General features: G+C 34.7%; 1 long non-coding RNA gene across 1 annotated transcript; it reads left to right on the forward strand.

Moving 5' to 3' along the window:
• The first annotated feature begins 5,808 nt into the window (after positions 1–5,808).
• Positions 5,809–7,144, forward strand: LOC129871951 (uncharacterized). Its single transcript, XR_008762352.1, has 2 exons — positions 5,809–6,684; positions 6,765–7,144. It is a non-coding gene; the product is annotated as an uncharacterized LOC129871951 (long non-coding RNA).
• The last annotated feature ends 599 nt before the right edge of the window (positions 7,145–7,743 follow it).

A 7,743-nucleotide genomic window follows, 5' to 3' on the forward strand; every position in this document is an offset into this window, starting at 1 on the left:
CATACCAGTAACAACATCGGGTGCATTCTCTTGGTTTTGGCGACTACCCATAACATATAGACAGTTTGTTCGTATGCCTGCACTTGAAGCTGCACCTCTCTGATTACCTCTATTCTGCAAAGCTGCAGAAGAAAATTGAGCTCTACTACTTCCATCTCCCTGTCTATTTTGAAGGACACTCATTTTGGAAGTGACCTGTCTTTCCACATCCGTAACAAGCATTGGTTCCCACACAACACTATCCCAAATGGAGCTTCCCACATCTAGTACATGGTGACTTTCCTCTAGAAACTTGAGCCACACTTAATTAGTATTGAGAACCTAGAGCTTAGAAGTTCTGGTGACTCAGCAACCTCTAATTAGGTGTAAAAGCACTTGTTGAAGAAGGTGCATAATTAGACGACCCCTTCTAAAAGAAGCACTTGTTACCCTTCCCTTGCTTCTGCTCGTTCTCATGCCCAATAGAATTAGCCTTCTTGCTTAAGTGTTTCTCTCAGTCCTTTTTCTTATCATCCTCAACCTGGTGAGCATACACCATCAATCTAGAAAAATCCATGTCAGAAATTATTAGCATTGCCTTACATTCTCTCTTTACATGTTTGCCTAGGAAAAAGACAAACTTCCTCATCTTGGAACTCATATGAGAAATCATTTTTGGGGCATATTTGGACAACTGAACAAAATTTAAACTATACTTCTTTACAGTCATGCTCTTCTGCTTGAGGTTCACAAATCCTCAACTTTTGCTTCCCGTAGCTCTTGAGGAAAGAAGTGGTCAAGGAAAGCACTTTCAAACTCATCCCAAATTGCAGGTCCAGCATCCTCCCCACGACTCTGCTCCCACTTGTCATACCACACGTTCGCCACATCCTTGAGCTGGTAGGAAACCAACTCAACACCCTCAACCTTGGTTGTATGCATCGCTTTTAAGATCTTTCACATCTCATCAATGAAATTTTGTGGATCCTCCTCAACCTTAGACCCTATAAAGACTGGGGGGTTCATCCTCAGAAAATCTCTAATCCTTGTGGTGGAAGACGAATCTTGAGAGCTAGAGCTACGAGTTGGTGAACTATGATAACCCATCTGGGCAACTACCAGTAGAGTGAGCATGGCAATAGCTCCTATGAATTTTACCTTCAAAGTAGGAGTGGTATGAATAGTAGGTATTTAAGGTACCTCAGTAAACCTTGCAGGTCGGCCCTAGTTCTCGGTGGAGGCATCTCTGACTGTGGAACCTCAGTGCTGGCAGCGTTCCTCTGACTGGCTATATGTTTAGGAGGCATGGTCTGCAACACACGAATTAGAAAGAAAGTTTTATAGAGTTAAACTCTATCGCACAAACTCAGATTATGAAAGAAGTGAATCAATTCCTAATGTCCTATAGCCTCCTGATTATAAGTGTGGTGCACGACACACCCATAAGCAAGACTCTACTAGACATGGCTTCATAGATACTCTAGGACTCTTTAACTCTATGCTCTGATACCAAGTTTATCACACCTCGAGAGGGTACCCTAGGAGTGGCCGGCACTCAGAAACCATCTCTGGCCTCTAAGAGAACCACTTTGTCTCATCACTCATTCGTTCATCAGCGGAAGACTTAAGTGAAAATAAGAATAATTATGTGGGCTCGCCATCATCAACATTAAATGAAAGAAATAATCCTTAGAAGAAGTAGTTTCAAAGGAGAACTACTCCAATTACATCATTAAGCTCTATCTATGAAGCTTCTAACACTATCAGATGGTGCCAATGACATGTCCATGGCTACCTCAAAAAAAACATAATATTCAACAATAATAAAAGGATAAAGAGTTCCTCCGAATACAAGAAGGACTCACCAAATAGTTGAAAGTAATAATGGATCTCTAACACATGTATCTGCATCATAAAATAATGCACGTTGAATGAAGTCAGTACATGAAATGTACGAGTATGTAAAATGGCAGAAAAGTAAGGACAAATATCAAGAAACTCCTCTCATAAGACTTGGCTCAGAACTCAACATCAGCTCAATATTAAAATGTAATGCAAGTTTAAAAATAAAAATAATAATCAATGCTTACTCAGTTGGGAGTTTCTCTAACCGACAACCATCACTTATGAGCTAGTGATGATACAATAAAGCGATGTCGTTTCCACATCCATCCAATGTCTTGCCAGGGTAAAGGACATCACCATCTTGGATCCAATCATCGAAATCCTTTTTTTGGGACTTAAGAGGTATAGCCTCTATCCTACGCTGGCTACGTAGTTGTGGGGTTTGATTCAATTAAACTCTTACCCAACTTGGTGCTCAATACTACTCCCAAAATATGTGCTCATATTAACATCATCATCTAATCTTATTGGAAAACCATCAAACTCATCTTATTACCTCTTCATCAATCATTACACTTCAAAACATTATTTACATCTCATCAAAACATCTTGCTAAAAACATCATTTACTCAAATTCATTTAAACTCAATTCTTTTGCTCTTTCAAAACTCAATAATATACATATATAGTATTAATTCAAATCACTATTTTTTTAATAAATATTAAAAGCCAACATCTTTACTCAAAATACGTATAAAAATATGAACATCAAATCAATTAGGGTTCATGAGAAAGTAGCCATGAACAATAATTCTAATAATATGAGAGATAAAAATAATAATAATCTCAATGCATAAATATATTTAACTCACTAGAAGAAGAATTAATTTATTTAGAATTCAAGATTTGGGTAAAACTCAACTATAACTCAATTACGATAAATTTAAATATTGGGCACATGGACAAACTCAATTCAATGCTATGAATAGCCTTACATACTTAGAATTTGAAGTTTTACTCCAAATTGAAGAACTCAATGACCACTCTTGAACCCCTAGCTTTTTCTCTTTGTCGGAGCATTTTGTGTACTACCCGGAATATAAGAATCACCGGAATAGTATTTCTACACTACTAAAAACTAAAACTATATTTGAGAATGAGTAAAGAAGTGTATAAAGAAAAGAGTTTCTTGAGAAAGCTTGATGAATAAAATGGGAAAATAAGGTAAGTATTTATAGGTGTGGAGGAGGGACCTAACAATAAATAAAAATAATTACAAAGGATGATCTTGAAAATTCAACGGAGGATTGTGATCTCATGGATGATGTCAAATGGAGGATTGATGTCATGGGTGATGTCAAATGGATCTAGATCTTTCCATGGTTGGTGAGATGAACCTTCTTTTAACAGAATACCCTTTTTCGAAGCTGTATTTGAACAAGATAACTTCCTAATTAGGATTTGGTGTCTCTATATGAATTTTAGATCTAGAAGTATACTTTCATTTTGTTCAATAATCAACTGATTTGGAGCATCCTACTGTGAGATATGGTTTTTATTCTACAAATACTCCATTTCGTCACAACACCATATCTTGCAAAAATAAATTTATTTGACCTACGTATCCTCCGAATCTTACAATATGGACATGAAAGTTGTAGGTAATGCCGTTGGGGTTATTTAAAAATTTAAATCACCTAATTTGGACTATTCTATGAAAAGTTATGCCCAAAATACAAAAGTAATATCATTTTCGTCGAAAATTGAAACACCACATACAACGTTTTAGGGGGTGTTACACAATCAATAAGAACCAGTAGCCCATCCCACTTAATGAAAAAGTCACATTCTGTTGTATATCCTAGATACTTTATGTATTCCCTCAACTTAAAGTAAGACATTCTATCAACATCTACATCTAGGAATTCTGTCACACTCTCCCCCCCCCCCCCCCGCCCCAATATATATATATTTGTGGGGGACCAAAATAAATTTTGCCCCCATGATACCATCATAAAGTTATCATAATAAAAGTCATGAAGATTCCTGAAAAAAGCATGTAGAAAATCAATTTAACTACATATTCACGAATAATTTAACCACAAAATCAAAACAATTTACCCTATAATATATAATATTACACTGCAACACCAGCACTAACAGTTGCACCAATAGTAACACTAAGTCCATAACACAAAATCAACTCACATAATTTCTAAAATACATTAAGTCGATATCACAACATAATACTACAAAACCCTAATAGTTACCCAACTAGCACTAAGTCTATAACACTACAAAATCCTACAAAGTCGATTCTAACCTTTTTTTACACTAAAATAAACCCTAAACGTGTGTTTCCCCCCAAAAGTCACAAATACATGAAGAAAAATATGATCTTTATCAAATACTACATAAATATGAACACTATAACAGGTAAACCTTCAATTCCTTCTATACCCAGCTAGTACCCTAAGAAATTGACGAACAAACTTAGAAATTGAAATGTGAATTGAAAAGGTCAATCATTTCTTCAGAATGAAAAGAAAAAAGAAAGAGAGAAAGTGAGAAATGGAAAGAGGAAAAGTCAGGTGTTTTTTTGAATATTGTAAGTTCGGGTTAAACTCGTATCTTTAAATTAAAATAATTAATTCGAAGAAGGTGAGCATCACGCGCTTATACATATTCACGGGTTGATGAAAAATTGGGTTAAAATGGTCTATTTACAAAGGTATTAACATTTTTGTGGGATAATAGGACGCCCGCAAAGTTAAGATTTTTTTTTGATAAAACGGGACAACTTAAGTCGTGACTTTATGTCTTTTCTCTAAAATTTATAATTCATATCATTACTTTTAAAATCGTTTATATCTCATATAAAGATTATTCTCTTCAATATAAATTTTATTTTTACTTCAAATCAATTCTTAGTTTACCATTTATACTTACCAAATTCATTATTTTTGATCAAATTTATTACTACTTCATTCAAATCAATGTTAAATAATAATAAAAAATTCATCATTATATTGAGTGGAGAAAACTAATCACTATGGTGTATGGCATTAATTGCAAAAATAATTTACTTAGCTACTAACAACTTGAACACTTCAACTAATGTTCAATTTTTTTAATTTAATTAATTACGGTTTGATCAACAAATGTTGTATTCTTTTAGAATAACTTTGTGATAATGTATAATGCGATCTTATAAACTTTTATTTATTTGGTAAGATTGTATAAATAATTGGGACAATCTTGATAGTTTTACAACTTATGGAGTTTTTATGTTTATGAAAAAACATACAAAATAAAAAGTCAAAATCGTATGATCAAACAAAACTTCAACTTCATCTCATAATTTTATATCATGACTTCATATCGCATGGCCAAATGGGCATATATATATATATATATATATATATATATATATATATTGGTAACAACTGTAAAATATTGCCATTACCACCAATAAAAAATTACAAATAAAGAGCACCTATTTATGATAACGAAGTTAGGCCTCCTACCAAACATTAAAACTAATTACATAACATGTGCTGAATGAAATGCCTACATTTCTGTGCCTTCTTTGAACAGTTAAGTAAATGTAGTCTCTCTATTATCTCTTTTTTGATATGTGTTATTACCTTTTCTGTCTGTACATGCTTGCCTTAAAACTTTTATCAATTTCTAATACGCCACGTGTGATATAGAACTGCTCCACAAATAGCCGCAATGTCCTCCTTCTAAAATTGATTCCAGTGCTTCACCTTTATTCTGTCCAAAACCTTTTTGATTCCATTATTTTGAAGTGCAAATCATTTCCACTGATTTGTCTTTTGCCACACAAGTTTTGTCCATTTGCATTCCTCATGTAAGTGCACAGTAGTCTCGATTACCTTCTCATCACATAGGAAGCGTTCAGTGTCATCAACCTGAATGTGCAGTCTAATCTTTCTCTCATGTGTGAGTAATCTTGCTTGTACAGCCAACCACATCATAAATCTATGCTTAGGTAGGGTCATAGAAGTCCATACTAAGTCAACAGTTCTCATTTGAGGTCTTTGGCCTATAATTGTTAAGTAGCTTCGGGTAATGTAATAAATTTCATTCTGTGTCAGCATGTATCTACCTTGGCTATACCAGCCTTGCAATTGTGCCTTAATTTCATTGAGTTTCTTCCAATACTAGCTGCAATCTATAGGGGCTCTATGATTCTATTGAGGGATCCTCTTTCATAGATACTCTATGAACCATTTAACACATGATGAATCTTTATTCACTATGATTTGCCATAATAATCACCCCCACTAAGGCTATATTCCAGTTGTTGTTGCCCTTGATATTCAATCCATTTGGCTTTAAGGATAGCAAATTTCATTCCAAGAGACCAAATCTACCTTTTTCTTTTCTCAAGTATTTCCCCACAGAAAAGGCTTGCATATCTTATCTATTTCCTTGAGTATGCTTTGAGGTAGAATAAACACATCCCCCAGAAGCTATGTATGGAAAACAAATACAACATTTATCAATCCACTATCGTAGGAGAGTTGTTTAGAGTAGGTCACTTTAATTCTTTGAGTAATCTTGTCAATCAGGGAACAACAGTTAATTTTCTAACATTTTTTTGGTGATAGCGGAAGGCCAAGGTACTTAATAGAATTCACCAACTGAGAATCCAGTTCTTTCTAGAACTTTATTTCTTGTGTCCTCATCCACCCCAACTAGGAATACACTTGATTTTTCCATGTTAGCATCCAACCTAGTGGCAACACTAAAGTGTGTTAGTGCCTCCATTACTCTATTTACTGAAGCCACATTTCCCTTGCAGAATATCATCAGATCATCAGCAAATATTAGGTAAGTAAGCCTCGTCTTTTTTCACATTGGATGATATTTGAAATCAGGTAGCAGACTTATATTTGAAGTTTTCTTGACAGATACTCCATCACTAATACAAATAGAAAAGGAGAGGTGGGATCTCCTTGCCTAAGGCCTCTGTTCCCCGCAAAGAATCCATGATTCTCCACAGTAGTGGACATACACAACATAATCTACTTGATGAATTTTATAGGAAATCCAAATCCAGCAAAGTACTTCCTCTAGAAAATCTCAACATACCATGTCATATGCTTTCTTTAGGTCTACTTTCATGAGACATCTAGGAGAAACATTCTTCCTGTAGTGTCTTAAGAGGTCATGACAGATCAAAACATTATGCATCATTGATCTCTTCTGTACGAAAGTTGATTGATTTTCTGCTACTATATAACTCACTGCTTTCTTCAATCTACTACAAATTAGTTTAGATATGCACTTATATATGAAATTGCAACAATAGATAGGCCTAAATTGATTGGGAAATTTAGGTACCTCCACCTTTGTAATAAGTGTAATACTGGTAGAATTGATCTGTCTTAGTATCTTTTTATTTTGGAAGAATTCTAGCACTACAATGATTACATCATGCACCACAATAGACCAAGTTGCTTTATAGAAGCCACTGCCAAAGCCATCTGGTCCAAGACTCTTATTACTATCAATCTGAAACATAGCCTTCTTCACTTTTGTTGGAGAAAAACTGTGTATCAATTCACAATGTTGTTCCTCTGGAAGCACAATCCCGTGGCTTATCAATTCCCCTACTGCTGGTACTTTATTCATTGTCTTTTTCCCTGGGATGTCCTCATAATATTCCACAATCAAATTTGCAATAATTACAGGATTTGTTTGCCAAACTCCCGAACTATTTCTCAATTGGGTTGTAGCATGCTCCAACTTCCTATGCTTTATGATTGAATAGAATTACCTAGTATTATCATCTCCCAACCTTATCTATGTTTCTTTACTTATTTGTTGTAAAATTAGTTCAGCCAGATAATAAGAGATCCTGAATTTCTGATAAATTTGGCTTTCTCT

Source organism: Solanum dulcamara, chromosome 11 (assembly GCF_947179165.1).
Source record: "Solanum dulcamara chromosome 11, daSolDulc1.2, whole genome shotgun sequence".
NCBI classification, from domain to species: domain Eukaryota; kingdom Viridiplantae; phylum Streptophyta; class Magnoliopsida; order Solanales; family Solanaceae; genus Solanum; species Solanum dulcamara.